Source organism: Sebastes umbrosus, chromosome 19 (assembly GCF_015220745.1).
Source record: "Sebastes umbrosus isolate fSebUmb1 chromosome 19, fSebUmb1.pri, whole genome shotgun sequence".
Taxonomy (NCBI): domain Eukaryota; kingdom Metazoa; phylum Chordata; class Actinopteri; order Perciformes; family Sebastidae; genus Sebastes; species Sebastes umbrosus.
Window position 1 is genome coordinate 26,703,083 of NC_051287.1, and position 18,393 is coordinate 26,721,475.

General features: G+C 41.3%; 1 long non-coding RNA gene across 1 annotated transcript; it reads left to right on the forward strand.

Annotated features, from left to right (window-relative positions):
- The first annotated feature begins 824 nt into the window (after positions 1-824).
- Positions 825-12,071, forward strand: LOC119477848. The gene is made up of 3 exons (XR_005204331.1): positions 825-976; positions 10,257-10,261; positions 12,061-12,071. It is a non-coding gene; the product is annotated as an uncharacterized LOC119477848 (long non-coding RNA).
- Positions 12,072-18,393: the final 6,322 nt, after the last annotated feature.

Sequence of the window (18,393 nt, forward strand, 5' to 3'; positions counted from 1 at the left end):
AAAGAAAGTAAATAGTGATAATAAACCACAATGAAAAAATTAAATAAATAAATTTGACGCACTTTCTCGGAGCAGATGGGTTTACATTATAGTTAATTGAAGGCCCGGTGCGTTTCATAAAGGGCGCTTTATGGTGGTATATGCACCTGGAAAAAGACAAACCCCTTACAGTTCCTAGGGAAAAGCAATGGCGTGGTGTGTTGTTTGTGATAGCCAACATGCTGCTCTCCTCCTGACCTACATACAGAATGCATCTGTCTCTGCAGAAGGAGCTGCTGTTGCACCTTCACTGAGTGCCATGCATATGTTCAACTTCATGTTAAACAGATAATCTTTCAAATATCTCATTGTTACTCCTTTTTCATGGCTTGGTTTGCACACATGGTTGCATCACTGCTTTTCTCATGAACAGTATTGTATAAAGAATGGCCGCTATGTGCATTCATGTAAACCCTCACCCTTTTTTATGTGGCAAGATACAACAAGCCATATCCCACTTGATACTGTATGAAGAGTACTCAATTTATACACCAATATTTTACACTGTCGGAGTCACGATCGATACAGCAAAACAAGATTTGTTTTTCATTCTACGCATTCTTCATCGCCAGTCGTTGATCCAAACTTTTGTAGTGGCCAAACGGCGGTACTGCAACTTCCGTGTCCGTCACGTGATGCCATTTGGCCCAAAAATACTTTTCCCCATAGATTTACATTGAGAAAGAGATGTCTGTAACTCAGAGGATCATTTTTTTGAGGTGAATCAACTCCCCAGTATGAACACTCTAATAGTCCTTATTTAAATCATCAGGTCCTAAAAGCTGTAAAACGCATTAATAGCCAAATCCAGAATTATTTCCCTTCCTCCGTTCATGTGAGTGAGACCCAGACCACGGCTGGAGCACAAGCTGTGACGACGGCCTGACGTTGGGACCCCGTGAGCGAGTCATGTGACCGAGCGGACACTACTGTGCATGTTCCATGTGCACTTTTCCAGGCTGAAGTTGAGCCATTTTGTCTTCATGCGTCACTGAGCAACTTTCATAGGAATGAACGGGGCCCCGCCTCCAACGCTGGATCCAGTTCTCTTTATACATCCATGATTCTTCCTTGTCAAAACCTGGCACCTTTGTCACCCACAATGCAACTTGACCACAAACAGTTCAGTCAGAGATTCAGGATATCGTTTCATGGGAAAACAGGGTTTTCATCCAAGTTTTCATCCTGTGTGAAACCAACAAATTGTAGTTATCTTTGTGTTTCGCTTTCACTTTTGAAACGTAGTTATTTTAAGTCAAAACATAATGTTTTTTCCCTAATCTTAACTAAGTGGTTTTGTTGCCTAAACCTGAAAAAGCTCTTTTGTTTGTGTTCAAAACGTAACATTTCATCCAGTTTTACATGTTAGAACGTCTTGCTTTTGAGTTTCGCTTTCCCTTTTACAATGTAGTAGGCGTAGTAGGCCCCTAATGACCCAGATCTATGGTGTTTAGAGCGACCGATAAAGCCTGTTTAACTGCCTGATAACAGTCAAATCAGGTGTGTAAACAGACTTTGATGTGTAAAATTGGTGCACTTCCCCTTTAAGTGCTATGGAGTTAGAATGGTCTATTGTTCCTATTTTCAGATTTAACAAATGATGTTACCAAGTCATTTTTTTTTTTCAGGACTTTGTAACATGCCGCCATGAAATGTTCCAATACATGGGTGTCATTAAGTGCATTATGATACCTCCATGACCTTAAGCATTGATATTAATCATTTAGAAAAAAATAATTTGAGACGTGAGCTTTGTGCGACTTATTCAAGTAATCTTTCATGGATCTTGGAATGAAACAGCGAGTACTAAAAAAATCTGGTTACCAACACACACACAGGGGGTTTCCTACAATGGCAGCACACATTTTGAAACCCTAAAACAAAAAAGAAACAAAACTTCACACTCTCTTTAATAGATGGGAAAGAAATCCCAATTTAGAGGGTCAATGTGCCACAAATCCACACTCTGTGCAGAGAAAGCCATAGCCAGGAGCTTTAATAATACGACCTGACAGTAGCCTATATTTTGTGTTCTTTTAGCTTCAGTGATTTTTATTGTCCACAGCAATTCAGTCCAAGTTTGCAATTATATTTTGGGCAGCAGGTGTGGCTTATTAGACATGTTTTAGTGCAGATTACACATCTGTCTCAAAGTATTAGTTAATTCCCCAACTACGGCAATTCTATCTTTATTTTCTAATTAAATCATGTATCAGAACAGTGAAGTTTCTTCTATTTCTTTTCCTTACCACCTAACTTGTGATTGATGGGCGGTAAACAAGACCATAAAACATACTTTACTGTTGACTTCCTCACATTACTGGATGTGTCTTGCAGTGTATTTACTATAACAGTCTATGCATAATTTCCTTCCCAGTTTCACCTTATTCATTTTTCTGTTTTCTACACTTGAACACTGAACGCCAACAGGAAAAAAACATTCCTAAAAGAACATGAAACATTCGATGCGACAGTCTTTTACTTCACATTCATCTGGTGGCGACGCCACAGGACTTTAAACATATTTTCTCTTTAGAAATAAATAGAACATTTCAGATTGGATTATAAAGGCACCTGTGGGTGTTTTTGTGTGGTACAGGAATAACTCAGGAGGAGGGGGCACGTATGTATATATTAAAATGTGCTTTTACTCCTCTGTTTTGTACCACATTATAAGAAAATCAAGAAAATAAAATAGGAAGTAAGTCTATGAAGTAAGTGCCTAAAGCTTGCTGGGTCATTTGAAATCTCTTCCAGTAAATGATAAATTAATTAGGGGAAGAACTGTCCAAAAAGGGCAACACCACTCAGATTTGAGTTGTTAAATTTGAAATCCACCTATTTCAGACATAATAGTCAGTTTATTAGTCATGGTGAGCATTGCTCAGCCGGTAGCCTTTCTCCCTTTTCACTAAGACCTGTTCTCCAACTGCAGTCTTCTGTGGCTCTGGAGGAGCTTTGTGAAGTCTGAGGAGAAAAGCTAAAATAACCCCTGACGATGTCATCAGCGTTATCTCAACTTGCTCTTCAACACAAAAACTGCGTTACAGATTAAAAAGAAGGATCCAGTGTTTTTGGAGCTTGACCTATACTAGGGACTAAAAGTCACAATAACTTGTCTTCTGCAGCTCCACTTGAAAAATATGTTGTTTTTGTTCTTGGCTACTCAAACAAACCTGCTCTGTTAATTTCATGTCCTGCCAAATGTCAAGATCAACCAGTTTAGATGTAAAATGCAGAATGCTGTGATTGGCTAATTAGCCATAGTTACAGATAAGTTATTGACACCTAGGTCTCGATTTATATTCACCTGCTGATAACACCATCACAATAGCAGATAGATGTGTTGTGGATGAACCCAGTCGCCAGAAAAATTGTACGTTTCTGCAAACCATGGGATACGTTGAATGTCAACGTTCTGAACCAAAAATCTGATTCATAAATACGTTTAATCTCATGTTATGGTTTGTGTTAAAATAATAACGTAATAACCGTGTAATTATGTAATGTTATGTAACAGTTGTAAAGTCAACGGTTACTTCGTACAGCGGTCTCCTGAGTGAAAGTCCTGTGTTTGTTTGATCCACCCACCCACCCATAGTAGACTTTCTCACTAAAATGCCAAGACTTTTAGTCTACTGAAACGTGACTGCGTTACTGAAAAGGTGTATTTCTTCAACTTCATCAATGCATCAACAATGTAGGAGATATGTGGCAGCTACATGCAACTGCTTGTAAGTTACACCGTCAATACTTAACACAGAGTTATAAATCCAGCTTTACTCAATGGAGTGCCCCTTTTACCAGCTCAAACAACATTCACAATTGTTCGGATTTCTGTGAAAATCAAACATGTATACTGTAGTTATGATGGCCCAGACTAAATCTGACTCTCAGTTGGGAAGCAAGACACTGAAGGGGTCTTGCCTTATCTTTGGCAGGCAAGTGCAGACACTCCACAATCCTCAAAATCAGTAAATCAAGGTCACATCAGGGCGATTATCAGCCTTTATACTGTGTAGTGTGTTTCCAGCTTTAGTGGCAAATGCCTCACTCGTGTGTGTGTTTGTGTGTGTTGTATACAGGATATGAACCGTTTAGATAAAGGATCAAGGTAGGTTGGAGGTCATGGGGGCAGGGCGGGGTTAAGAAGGAGGTTTGATGGCTTCATCAGAAGCAAGAGAGAAAATGGAGAGCTTCAACTAAGAGAGTTTGGGACTGGTCCAGATCAACCAAAATAGTTTTGAGATTTGTGAGTGTGATGCATGTGTGAAAATTCATGATGATTAATTTCATCATGGGATACAATTAAACAATCTATATGCATAACATGTTTAACAGTGCATCCTATCTAGGACTGGGTATTGGGCGTTTTAAAAATCACAATACCAGTACCAATACCATTACAGCGTTCAGTTTTCATTTTTTTTTACCTATAATATATCACTGCCGAAAAAAGGAGATTGCATGAATTTCCCTCAATGTGACATTGAACCACAGAAATTGAATAGACTTGACCTTTCAGGAGATGCCGCAATTGCTTCACATCGGACACGGAAGCCTCGTCCACACTGGCAACGTGCGCAGCGCGTGGCGGCTGCGTTACCTGTTGTTTTTTATTTCGGCGTCCGTGGTTAGAGCAGCCACACTGTCCGCATAAGACGCACGTCTCGGCTGCATCTCTTTTATAGAATAGATGTCTTGCCTATTTTACACGCGAGCCGCGTGCGTCTCAGCTGCGTCTCACAGCAGCAACAGACAGTGAAGGTGATCTATTGACAGTATATTACATCATATCAGCTACATTAATACAGTTTCAATGTCTAGACATCTGTAGAATATGTCAGAGACAGTGAAGTTGATCGATTGACTGTATGTTGACTTCATACCAGCAAGACTTTACTACAGTTTCGAGGTCTATCTGTAAAATACAAAAAAATGACAGAGATGAAAAAAAGTAAAGACTTATTTTTAAATCAACACTTCCTGCTTTCATTTCAAAATAAAAGCCCTCTAGAAAGAAAGGGCTGACAGCAGTAGCAGAAACACAGCCGACACGCAGCTGGTGTGAACATCCGACGCGTGTATCACGCAGCCACCACGCCGCGCAGCCGCCACGCGCTCCTGACGTTGTATGTGTGCCCCGGGCTTTACCCTTACCCGAATCGCCGCCGCGCACTGCGCACATGCGGCAGTTACCGCTGCAAGAAACATAAAGCCCTCCGGTTCCCCCTCAAATTAATACTGTTAATTCTGCCTGTTAGTTCACGCTGTTAGCACCGTTAGCTGCTAGCACCATTAGCTGTTAGCTGCCGGCTCAGCCATCTCCATGTTGAGAGCCGTGTGGAGGCAATCCCGGTTGTAGCTGCTGTGGTAGTGGGCCAATCACGCGTTACATTAAATCAAAGCATGCTTGTGGTGAAACCATACAAACAGTCTTTTTTTTCTAGATCTGGGTAACAAAAACATTGAATGCAGGTATCATTTGACTACTTGGTACTGGGTTATTTCGGTCGATATCTTGAAGTAATCGAGTACCGATACCCGGCCCTAATCCTACCCGACCCATGTCCTTAAGGTTTAATACAATGCAACAAGACATCCTTCATTCTTCTCCTGAGTGTCATGGAAGCAATTCTCTCCATCACTCTCCTCGAGTGTTGTTTACTACATTTCCTGACAACTGAAATGATCCACCTGCAGAACAGGGGCGTCCTTGGATTATTCCTGCAGGGAATTCTAATAAGCTGAAAAATGCCAAAAGTGCAAGGACTTTCAGACATGCTGCAAAGGAAACGTGCAAAAATAAGAAGCCAACAATATATCCACATCATAAATTACCGCCTATTGTAAGCATGGCCTAAAGGGGTGAACACATGAGACTGAGTAAATTATTATTTATCCATATTACAACCTTTATTATCAATCTGTGAAATGATTTTTTTAGCAATCTTTCCATTAAGCTTTTCCACTATTCTGCTAAAAACAGAAAACATTGATATTCCATCAATGAAAGATAGAAGTGTTGATTGTGAGGATGTTTTTGTGTGTGAAGTCCTGACACATGATGCCTGTGGTGAAACGGAAGCCGTAAATAGACACAGACAGTGAACATCTCTAACACAGTGACCTACTGATACCCTAGCACACATCCTGGGTCTCTCACACACTGACACACTAGAGCGCGCACACACAACCATGGAACAATGGTCACCCCCAGATAAATGGGCAGAGAGATGTGGTGTGACAGGCCATTGAGCCCTCCACAGCTTTAATGAGGCCTGCAGCCAGTGGGGACTGACTGGAGTAGATACACCAGTATGTTTCCATTACTACTGTACAACAGCAGAGGCTGGATGCACTATAGAAATGACAGCACACATGTGGCCCACAAAAGAGAGAGCACTTAGCTCCGGGATCTTGAAACCAAATACAGCTGCCTGGAGACGGAGAGGATATGTTGCTATCAGATTTCAGCGATAAGAGAAAAGATGCATTAAATTACATTACGAGCTGCTATTAGAACTATATTTCTCTGATAAAAGGCATGCTGTTCTCCCCGAGGTGCACTAAATGAATCTGGGAAAATTTTGAAAAATTGTAATGTTGATTTTTTTATGCTCTCTAACTTCAAAGTGTCAAATTGAGCAGGTTTACCAACTAACAATGGTAATTTATAGGGAGATTTACATACTAGTTTCTAAAGTTGTAGCAGCTAATAAAAATACATCTATATATTTATCCACAAGTGACACACACAGAGGGTCTATTAACTGAGAATTATGGATTCTGATTGGCTGGAAAGTGTGGATTGACTTTCAGTATCTGGACAGTGTACGTGATGCAGATATTTGTTTGCACTTCTACATTAAATTGAAAAGATGTTATTTATTTTATTTTGAAAACTCAGATAAGAGCATAGAACATAAACTCACTTTTATTATTTTGTTCGTAAAATTTCATATGCATGAGTGCAAATTTGATGCCACAGCTCCCAATTTCTCCTCCTTTAAACATGAATTAGTTTTTGTAAAGAGAGACAGCGAGCTGACATGTCTGAGGTGTCGGTGACCAGCCAGTGACAGAGGGAGCAGGTGAGAGCGCCAACATGTTAAACACATTCTCATTCCAACTTGTCATCTTCAGACCCCTCTCCGTCACTTTTTCCATCGCACTTAACACGTGCATAACGAGCCTTTTGCGTCACTTTTCTGTCGCAGTAAACACGTGCTTAATGATGTGAATTAAACAAAAACACTTGTTGGACACGAACAATCATAGATGAAAGCCTTGTGCTTGTTGGACCCATCCACCTCCCCTCCTGCCTGCCCGATGTGTGTCTCTTTCGCTCTTTAAACTACGTCACTATCACAGCACTTTGCCTGAGCATTTATTATTGACGCAGATGGGTTTACATTGGAGTTAATGGAAAGCCCGCTGCATCGCATACCGCCGCAAAACGGTGCCCTGTGCTTGTAACACCGACGGCCGTGACAAAGCGTCGGTATCTGACGCCCTGGGAATGAGAACGGGTTGAAATGTTGTATCTCCACCCGGAAAGACAGTTTTAATAATACCGTGTGGCAGATGGCGCTATTCCACATCCTATAGCTATTAGAGAGAAATATATTTGATCTATCTTCTCTCACGCTTTAAAAACTCCTCCTACTGTTTAGCGAGAAATTCAGAGGCCAAGGAACTCTATTTTATGATGGAGGTGTTCATGTATGAACAAATCTTAAATCGACTACTTGTCTGATATGGTTTTAAGATATGTAACCACTAGATCCCTCAGGTCCTCTGGTAGTTGTCTCTAGTTGTTCCTACAGGGTCCAGTCTAAAGTGGTGGACACACTGCCTGCATCAGGCTCGCGTGAGTCTCGCGTGGCGTGTTGTTTTTTATTTCGGCGTCCATGTTAACAGGTTAGAGTGGACACACTGCCCGCATGAGACGCGCGTCTATTTTATAGAATAGAAGGGTCGCCTATTTTACACGCGAGCCGCTCGCGTCTCAGCTGCGTGTCCCAGCAGCAACAGACAGTGAAGGTGATCTATTGACAGTATATGGACATCATATCAGCTACATAATACAGTTTACATATCTAGACATCTGTAGAATATGTCACAGACAGTGAAAGTGATCTAGTGACTGTATATTAACATCATACCAGCAAGACTTTACTACAGTTTACATGTCTGGACATCTGTAGAATATGTCACAGACAGTGAAAGTGATCTAGTGACTGTATATTAACATCATACCAGCAAGACTTTACTACAGTTTACATGTCTGGACATCTGTAGAATATGTCACAGACAGTGAAGGTGATCTATTGACTGTATATGAACATCATACCAGCAAGATAACCACAGTTTACATGTCTAGACATCTGTAGAATATGTCACAGACAGTGAAAGTGATCTAGTGACTGTATATTAACTTCATACCAGCAAGACTTTACTACAGTTTCGAGGTTTATCTGTAGAATATGTTACGGAGATGGAAAAAAAAGTAAAGTTAAGTAAACTTGTTTTTAAATCAACACTTCCTGCTTTCATTTCAAAATAAAAGCCCTCAGGCGTTTTTTCTATAGACAGAATCCCTTCATTTGTTAACACGAGGCTTTTATTCTGAAATATGAGCAGTCAGTGCTGTGGAACGAGCAGTAACTTTGGGAGCTCAAAAAATGGATAAAGTTTGGGGTTTAAATCAACACTTCCTGCTTTCATTTCGAAATAAAAGCCCTAAAGCGGGTTTTCTTTGCACAGAATTCCTTCATTTGTTAACACGAGGCTTTTATTCTGAAATATGTGCCGGACAGTGATGTGGAACAAGCAGTGACTTGGAAAGCATCATAAATGAATACAGTACCGAGTTTTAATTGTGGATTATTACTATTATTTACTAATTACCACACGTTTCTGAACCTTTCTCTGTCTAAAATAAATATAAATTATATTTATCATGAAGTTAAAGGGACTATTTGTAACTTTCAGAAATGCTTCTTAACAGCGACACCTGTGGCCGTGAAATCAACGAAAGTCAGCGTCGGGCTCGCGCTTGCTCGCTCTCAATATACCTGAACGAGCATCGCTCAAAACAGTGAGGCGACACACGTCAGCTAAAACCACAATATCACTCTATATTTCAGCTGCTTGGCAGTAATGTTAGCTGACCAGACGAAGGTCTCTCCATGAACATGATTTAGATCTGATCCTAGTGTTGGCTTTTCCTGCCTAAGTGCAGGCTGAGGCAGCGGGGCTCTGCAGCATGTCTCCCTGCTCTCTCCGCCCGCAGCCGGAGAGAGCAGGGGAGACACAGGCACCCGGTCGGTAACGAGAAGACAACGTAAAGCTCCGTCACTTCACAAGACACGGAAAACCTCTGTTGGTCTGGAGGAGCTGCAGCAGTTATTTCTGCACAAACGTCCCCTGTGCATTCACTAGATATTCTCAGAGCTAAACTAACTCTTCTGCAGTGTGGAGTGAGCGCGCGTTCACGTCTAGAGGTGGAGCGAGCTGAGCTGTCTGAGTGAAGGAGAGCAGGCAGAGGAGGAGGGTACAGCGGCTACACGCGAACGCGCATATGCGAGCGCGCATGTGTGACGACCCGCTACATTTATGCGCGTACAAAGTTACAAATAGTCCCTTTAAATGGCCATTAAAAGGCAAACTCTATGTAGAAAGAAAGGGCTGTCAGCAGCACCAGAAACACAGCTGACAGGTAGCAGATACGCTCCCGACAGGCAGCTAACTCGCGTCTAGTGTGAACACCCTAGGTGGGCATCACACGGCCACGATGCAACGCTGCCGTCACGCGAGCCTGAAGCGGGCAGTGTGCCCACGGCTTAAGACCCACGGAGAGGACTGCCTATATGGAACGGCCTGCCGGAGGACCTGAGTGGAGCAGAGTGTGGATATCTTTTAAAGGAAATTTAAAATACACCTTTTAAGCCTGGCTTTTATCTAGTTGCTGGTTTTATTATACTATACTTTATTTTAATTTGATTGTTTCTCATTTAAAGGGACTGTTTGTAACTTCTTACACGTATAAACCAATCCAGGTCGGTGTCCCATGCACACTTTTGTGTGTGGCTACGCTGTTCAGACTCAGACTCCAACACAAACTACAGTGAAGCACCAAAACCTTTTGGTTGTATCTAGTGAAGCTCGTCTGTTAAACAGTGTTGGCCGTGGTCGGAGGACGCGGGGGAGAGCTTTGGTCTCCAGGGCCGTAGTCTCTGCTGTACTCTGCTCCTCTGCTCCTCTGCCTGCCTTCACTCACACACCCCGCTCGTTCTCGCTCTTTCGCTCCACTCTCACGTGCATGCGCGCACACTCCACACTGCAGAAGAGTTAGTTTAGCTCTGAGAATATCTAGTGAATGTTCAGTGGACATTTGTGCAAAAATAACTGCTGCAGCTCCTCCAGACCAACAGAGGTTTCCCGTGTCTTGTGAAGTGATGGGGCTCCGCAGAGAGAAACGTTATCATCTTCGACCAGAACTCCGTTGTCTCCCCTGATCCTGGTCGGGAGGCTGAAGCAGGAAAAGCCAACACTAGGATCTTGATTCATGGAGAGACCTTCGTTTGGTCAGCTAACATTACTGCCAAGCAGCTGAAATATAGAGTGATATTGTGCTTTTAGCTGACGTGTGTCTCCTCACTGTGTTGAGCGATGCTCGTTCATGTCTATGTAGAGTGAGCACAAGCGCGAGCAACAGGATGCTGACTTTCGTTGACTTAACGGCCACAGGTGTCGCTGTTAACAAGTATTTCTGATTCTTACAAACAGTCCCTTTAAATGTCTATATTTATTTATTAAATTTGTGTTCTTTTTATCTCCTGTTCAGCACAGGGAGTGTCATTTGATGTTTGACTGCTATATAAATACAAAAAATGATTGATTAAATACAGAATCTTCAAAGTGATCTGATTATAATGACTCAGCATTATCACTGAAAGGATCTGTGGAGCTCCTCACTGGTGACTGAGCTTATATCAATTTTATAATATTTCAAAAAGAAAAGTATCAGAACAAATCATATTTTTTAATTTGATAACATATGGCATTTTGTTGTTTGTTTGTTTGTTTGTTGTTCTTATGACCTGCATCATCCATTACAATCAGTCAGGTATTATTCCTTACTTAATATCCTGTCCTCCATTCTATTTTACATGTTGAAATTCAAAGCACATTGATAGATTCTACATATTTTACGTGTGGGGATGAAGATGGGACTGGACTCCCTGTTCTTGCCTTGAAGCATTACGCGTATGTGTTTTAATTATCAACATTATCGCTGTACCAGAGCATTCATTGTATTCAAACACGTCCCATCCGATCTGTCCTGTCACGCTGCTCTATGGACTGACAGGCAGTTCCCACTCCATGTCCACCGTCCTCTATAAATTTGGACGTCACAATCAGGCCGCAGGGCACAACCCGTCCACCGTGTCATCATTCTTTTACCCACCAGAAGAGAAACCCCTCTTTTCCTTTTCCCCGAAGCTGAGCCGAGTCCATCTGCAGAACCCGAAGGCCTCCAGGAGTGAGGACCCCGAGGGGAACGGGATGAGCAGAATATAAAAAAGAAGAGGAGTAACAAAGCAAAACAGAGGGATGACATGTGGGTGGACTGACAGCAGATGCAGATCTGACAGTGGCAGAGGTAGAAGAGACTGTGAAAGGGATGAGCAGACAATGAGCTGACCCAGGCCCCGCTCTTTATTGTTGATGATAATTACTTTGCTGAACGGTGAACGAGGAAAATGACGAGATAAAAATTTGCAAATATCTCAGAATCTGACTGTAAAATCATTTACAGTGATGTTAATACAGAAATTAGAAAATCCTCTCTCATGCTGAATGTGCACTTGCACATCTGCTCCAATTTGCACATCTGTATATTATTTACAAAATGTGAAAGTGCTGTTAATACGTGTACTATTCTCAGTACTTTCTCTTTGTCTTATTCTATATCGCGTTCACAGTTGCTGCAATGACCCAGTTTCTATACAGAGATCATTAAAGTTTCATATGAATCCAGTGTACCGGGAATAAAAACATAGCAAGACTTCAGATTTTAACAGCGCATCAGTGGACCTAGAATAAAACATCACAAGATGAATTTGAATGAATAGGGGGAAAAAAAGAACAAGTGAATCACAGAGGCTAGAATCTGTGTTAGTGTGTGTGTGTGGTGCATGACAGGGATCTAAATTAGGATGTATAAATGCATATAATAGTATGAAACTTATATTACTGTGGCTATAATTATGTAAAACAAATTACACAAACATTGTATGTTCATAATGTGGAATCATATTTTCACATGTCAAATGAAAAGGCTGGCAACAACGTCAGCAAATTCAATGAAATAACAAAATTCAACATGTCAGTATGTCTCTCAATACTTTCCAACTTCTCTACCTTGTCTGTGGCGCTCATCATCAAGCTCATTGGTTCTTTTAAAAATATGTAGTTTCATTTTTATAAAAGGCTAAATATTTTCTGAAAACACCAGGGCATTGTGGGTTTTGGCAAACGTCACTCAAACCGGAATCGTGTATTTGTTGGGGTCTATTTTCAGCTGCGGATTAATACACATTTGATGATCTATTTAATATGCCACCCAGTGCATCAATGTGGCTCATTAAGGTGTTTTTAATACTATTTGGACAACAATGAATCTTTATGGCACAGAGGAATAAGCTCTGTCAGGCTTTGGCTACACCAGTGGGCTACTGCCGGGTCTGAGAGGTGAAGCCAGTGCAGAAGTGTCTTAAACCTGCATTCTCTCTACCAGCCAGCAGGGGGCGACTCCTCTGGTTGTATAGATGTCTATGAGAAAATGAGCCTACTTCTCTCTGGATTTATTCCCTCAGTAAACATTGTAAACATGAGTTTATGGTCTCAATCACTAGTTTCAAGTCTTCTTCAATACAGCATGATGTTCATCTAGTAATTGATGGTCCCATTTAGAGTCAGATAGACCATAAAGCAGGGGATGCTTTAGGGCGGGGCTACCTTGTGATTGACAGGTCGCTACCACGGCGTTGTCCGGTCTATGAGTTGTCCGTGTTTTCATCTTACAACTTTAACCCTTTCACAGTGTGTTTTCACTTCATGGAAGTTAATTATAACATTTTGGTCGCCTAAAATTGTCTTATTCAGCGTTCAGTTGTACTTAGCTCCACCCTCTCGTGTCACTTCTGGTTGCAAAAAAACAAGATTGTGACGGCCAAAGACCAAGATAGCGATTCTTGTATGGGCTACACCAACAATTTTTCAAATCCACAATGCCCCAACTGAGGTTGAACATCATCTCCATTGCTCACTAGCTCTATGATAAGTATACAGCTGACACATGTGATGGGTTCACCTGGCTAACCCGGCTCAGGAGCCTTTGATTTATTGTTCTCCCCCTCAGCTCAGTGGCTGCTGGCCTTGTCGGGAGCTAAGGTTACATTAAATGCTCAGAGCTATAGTCTTTGGACCTCAATATCTTTGTCAAAATACACAGAGTGACATTCCAGTGGAGCAGCCTCCGTGTAAACAGGAGGGCGTTGTGCTGTAAAATCTCGCCCCTTATTTCCCTCTTGTGCTCATGACACGGCCATGACAGACGCAGCCTGGTAAAGTGTTTCTGTGTTTGACAGCCCGGCCTCCATCTGACCACCTTCAGCAGCCATGAAAACCTTCCTCGGCTGGTGTAGACACTGTACCCCCCCCCCCCCCCCCCAGGACACTCATCTACAAGAGTGACAATATAAATATACCACGATTACACACCAGTAATTCATTCATGATAGCTCCTGAACTAGCTTTGAAAAGTGCATGTTAAGGACGTCAGAACTGACATACATAAGATCACAGTGAGGCATGCTGTCTATCCAAGCTTACAAATGTACATTAATAATTCAGCTGCAGTTTTGTTCACTTGCTTGCTCTACGGTGCATCTGGCTGGAAGCCTTGTCTCCGACTACCAACCATCGGAGGCATTTATATTCAATGCGAGACCTAACTTTGGAGAATCAAATTGATACAGTCATATAGATCAGTGTAACTTGAATATTTACAATATACTGAATACTGAAGGACATCACCCTATACGCTTGATGCATATTTTATTTTCACCTTTTTTAGTGCCTCACTTCAAAATGAATCCTCAGTTCAATTCCTAATTACAATCCCAATTACGCAAATCCAACATTCATTAGTCCGAAGGTTCTATGTGCTGTAAATATGTTTTCAATAGAATAAAGATTGTCTTTATGCCACTCTTTGTTTGTCTGTGTTTTCACCACAGACTATATATAAGAAGTGGACATATAGCCACCGTGACGTCACCCATTGGTTTGTGGACTGCCGTTTTGAGCCTTGAGTTCAGCATTTTGGCCATCGCCATCTTGTTTTTTTGCAACCAGAAGTGACCCGAGAGGGTGTAGCAACTGAACGCTGAATAAGACATTTTTAGGCGACCAAAATGTTAATATTAACTTTCATGAAGTGAAAACACACTGTGAAAGGGTTAAAGTTGTAAGATGAAAACACGGACAACTCCCAGACCGGACAACGTCGATGTAGCGACCTTTCAATCACAAGGTAGCCCCACCCTAAAGCATCCCCTGCTTTATGGTCTATCTGACTCTAAATGGGACCATAATTTACTAAATGAACATCATGCTGTATTGAAGAAGACTTGAAACTAGAGATTGAGACCATAAATATGAGTATATTTACAATGTTTACTGAGGTAATAAATCAAGAGAGAAGTAGGATCATTTTCTCATAGACATACATTCAGACTTCTTGTAGCAACCAGAGGAGTCACCCCCTGCTGGCTGGTAGAAAGAATGCAAGTTTAAGGCACTTCAGCATTGGCTTCACTTTTCAGACCCGGAGGTAACTCACTGTTTTCCATACACTTCTGTTGTGCAACAGTTGGGGGTGTTAATTCTAAACCGTTGCAGAAGAAGAGGATACAACAAGATGACATAATCAAAAGAGCGCCAGGCAAACCTCAAATAGAAAACTATGTGGAAATCCTCCTGGTGATATTCTGTTTACCGGTATGTGTGTATGTGTGTTTTGTGTGTTAGTTTGAGCCTTCTCATCACTCCACACATCTCATGTTTTCATCTTCCGACATTTTTCGTCTCCTTAGTGAAGCAGAAGTTTGAGTGATGTTTAAGTCACATGTACGTCATGCTTTATTTGCTAAATGTGTTTCTTTTTTCAATACACCAACTTTTCCATATCCCCCAAGCGTAAAAACTTTTTTTGCAATATACTGCTTTTTTTCAAATTTCTACGTGATTTTCTTTCACGCACAAACTGAAAGTTAGCATAAAAACAGGTGGATGGAAACACAGTTTCACTCCTGCAGGTCATTACAACAAGTAAAGAGCATCAACGTCATCACAACGTTTCCCTACCAGAAGTGTGACGTCATTCAAACCTCCATCATGCTTAATTTATTATTTAAATCCACCTGATGTGCATTTTGTTGGGAAATGGATATGTTCAATTCACCATTTATTTGCTAATGTTAAATAAACACTGTGATCTATTATACTTATACTTCAAATGCTCAGATTGGTAATGTCTCTAAAGGTTTTTGGAAAAGCTTGAATTGGCAACGATCTTTGGGGTAATTCATTACAGTATTAAGAATCCTGATACCTTTGGCTTGTTGTCGTTTACAGTAGCTGTCCTCCCTTTTATTCAGAGTGCAGACATCCATTACACGTTTTTCAATCGTTGAGTTTCCTCAGGAGAGCCAGCACGCCACTAAACAAATTGCTCTTTTTCAACAAATGTGTTTTCAGCCTTTGATCCGCTGAGGATTAAACTGTGCTTCCTGGAAGTGTGGCTGTGGACGACCACACAAAACCTCAGCACATGGCCTAAGTCCAGATTCACCAGCATACTGTCAACAAAATTAATGGGCCATTAGCTCAGCGCAACTTCTTCACCTCCCGTGCTCTGCCACCACAGCAAAGTCTCTCCCAACAAATCCCAAATCACCTCAGGTACATGGGCCTCCAGGCATGCCGAGAAACTCGGAGTCTTTCTCAGCTGAGGGTGGTGCTCTACTTCTAGTCCCCAAAGATGAAGATCACATCAGAGGGAGCACAGCTGAGAGAAGTGATACCCTGTATTCACAGAGAATCCACAGAAGAAATACCAATAACGAAAACAGCTTGTTTTTTTCTCTGTTGTTTGTCGACCATCAAATAGACCTGTCAGTTATCTTGTCCAAAATCTCATTTTCAGACAGGATTGTCTTCTTTATAACAGTCGCATCTCAAACATTTGGCAATATAAACAATGAATAGAGCTTTAAAACAACCCTCTGTTGTCATTAACAGCCTGTATCTGTCAACACGGCTAATAACAAATTCAAGACTGAACCATGGAATTAAAAAGGATGCTCAAAAAATCGAATCCTAACAGACGGGGCTATAATTTTGCACCATGCAAAGGTATTGGTTTATGGGTTTGTTTTGATTGTTTGTCTTATTATGAAGTGTGTTTTGTTGGCGGTAGAGCCACTCGCTGTGGTGTTGTGTGGAACTGAGCATTTATAGCAGGGAATCGAATGAAATGGAAGTGAAGTTCTCCCTTTGTATATCTTTTAGTGGTGATATTTAGCTTTATTAAACTGTGTTTTTGACTGCCTGGGTGGAGAAAGTACATTCCAACAAGTATTGATATGCCAACTTATTAAGTCCTTATGGCTACCACACAAGCAAACACATCCCTAAAGTTGCTCACCGTGGCATTCACCAGTTGCTTCTTGCTGCATGGTGCACCATCGAGGTTTCCAATCCCACCATGTTTTTAGTCACATTTGCGGCATGGCTCTAGGGATGGCGATGTTGGTCGGTCCACCACTTTGGTCCAGACTCAAGGTAAACAACTATTGGAGAGATTACACCATAAAATGATGTGCAGACGTTCATGTACTGAGTTTGGTAATCCTCTGAATTTTCCTCTTAAGCCACCAAGTTTTCACTTATGCGTTGAAATACATTTCCATATCTGATATTGTCTGTAGACGCGGTGCGGCCGCCGATTCAACATGCTGAACCAGCCGAAAAGCCTCCGACATGGGCAGACTAGAGCCAACGGTGCAACACACACCGGCAAAAATTAGGCCGACGGACGCTCACCGATGCCCCCAAACTGTCCGACGGCCGACCGTCGGCTTGGTGTGTCGGGACCTTAACACCCCCCCCCCCCTGAGCAAACGTGATGCAGAAAAACTGGATCGTGCCTTCATCGGCTCATGCATTGATTATTGCCAATGTTCGCATGATAACATACTAAACTTACACGGTGAACAAAGTAAACATTACACCTCCTTAATCAGCATTTTAGCATTGTCATTGTGAGCGCGTTAGCATGCTGATGTTAGCATTTAGCTCAAAGCACTACAGTGCCTAAAGACAGCCTCACAGAGCTGATAGCATGGCTGTAGACTTGTTTTGTTACAGTTTGCATTCAGATATTACGACGGAGTATTAGGGCCACATTGATTCAAAATAAATAAATCTGAGATACGAGAATGAAGTCATAAATTTACAAGAAAAAAAGTCGTAATATTATGAGAATAAAATCGTAATATCATAAAATAGTAGTTTTACGTGTTATTTTAGAGGGGAAATAGAGCAGCTGTGTGAAAATGAGGAAAGTGGAGCATCTTGTGAAGTTCTACTTTTGTTTAGATTTCATAAATAACCAAATAGTTCATCTTTTGGGACATCAGCAGCACATTATAATCAGTATCAGGACCTTGAAAAGATTGTGCAAGAAACTGAGTTTATTTTGAAGAAAGAACCACACGGACCTGATGGGGAAACGGCCTCTTTTGTGGAGGAGGAAATTACTTTTTTTCTCGTAAAGTTATGACTTTATTCTCGTAATATCACGACTTTATTCTTATAAAGTTATGACTTTATTCTCGTAATGTTACGACTTTTTTCTCGCAAAGTTATGACTTTATTCTCGTAACATTACGACTTTATTCTCATAAAGTTATGACTTTATTCTCGAAACCTCCGATTTATTTTCCCCTCAATGTTGCCCTAATACTCCGTCGTAAGATGTAGTAACTGGGATTACTTACAACAACTTACGTTATTATAGACTGCTTGCTATAAATGCACACTTGTCACAGTAAAATGAATCAAACTCCATCTCCTCATTCATTGTAGCTGCAGGCATGCCTTTTCTCTTCAACTGAGATAGACGGCAGATAGAGGAGAAAGAGTTATTCTTCAAAGAAAATGACAGCCGACAGCAAAGAAAAGAACAGATTCCAGATGTAGTGGGTTTTAGCAACA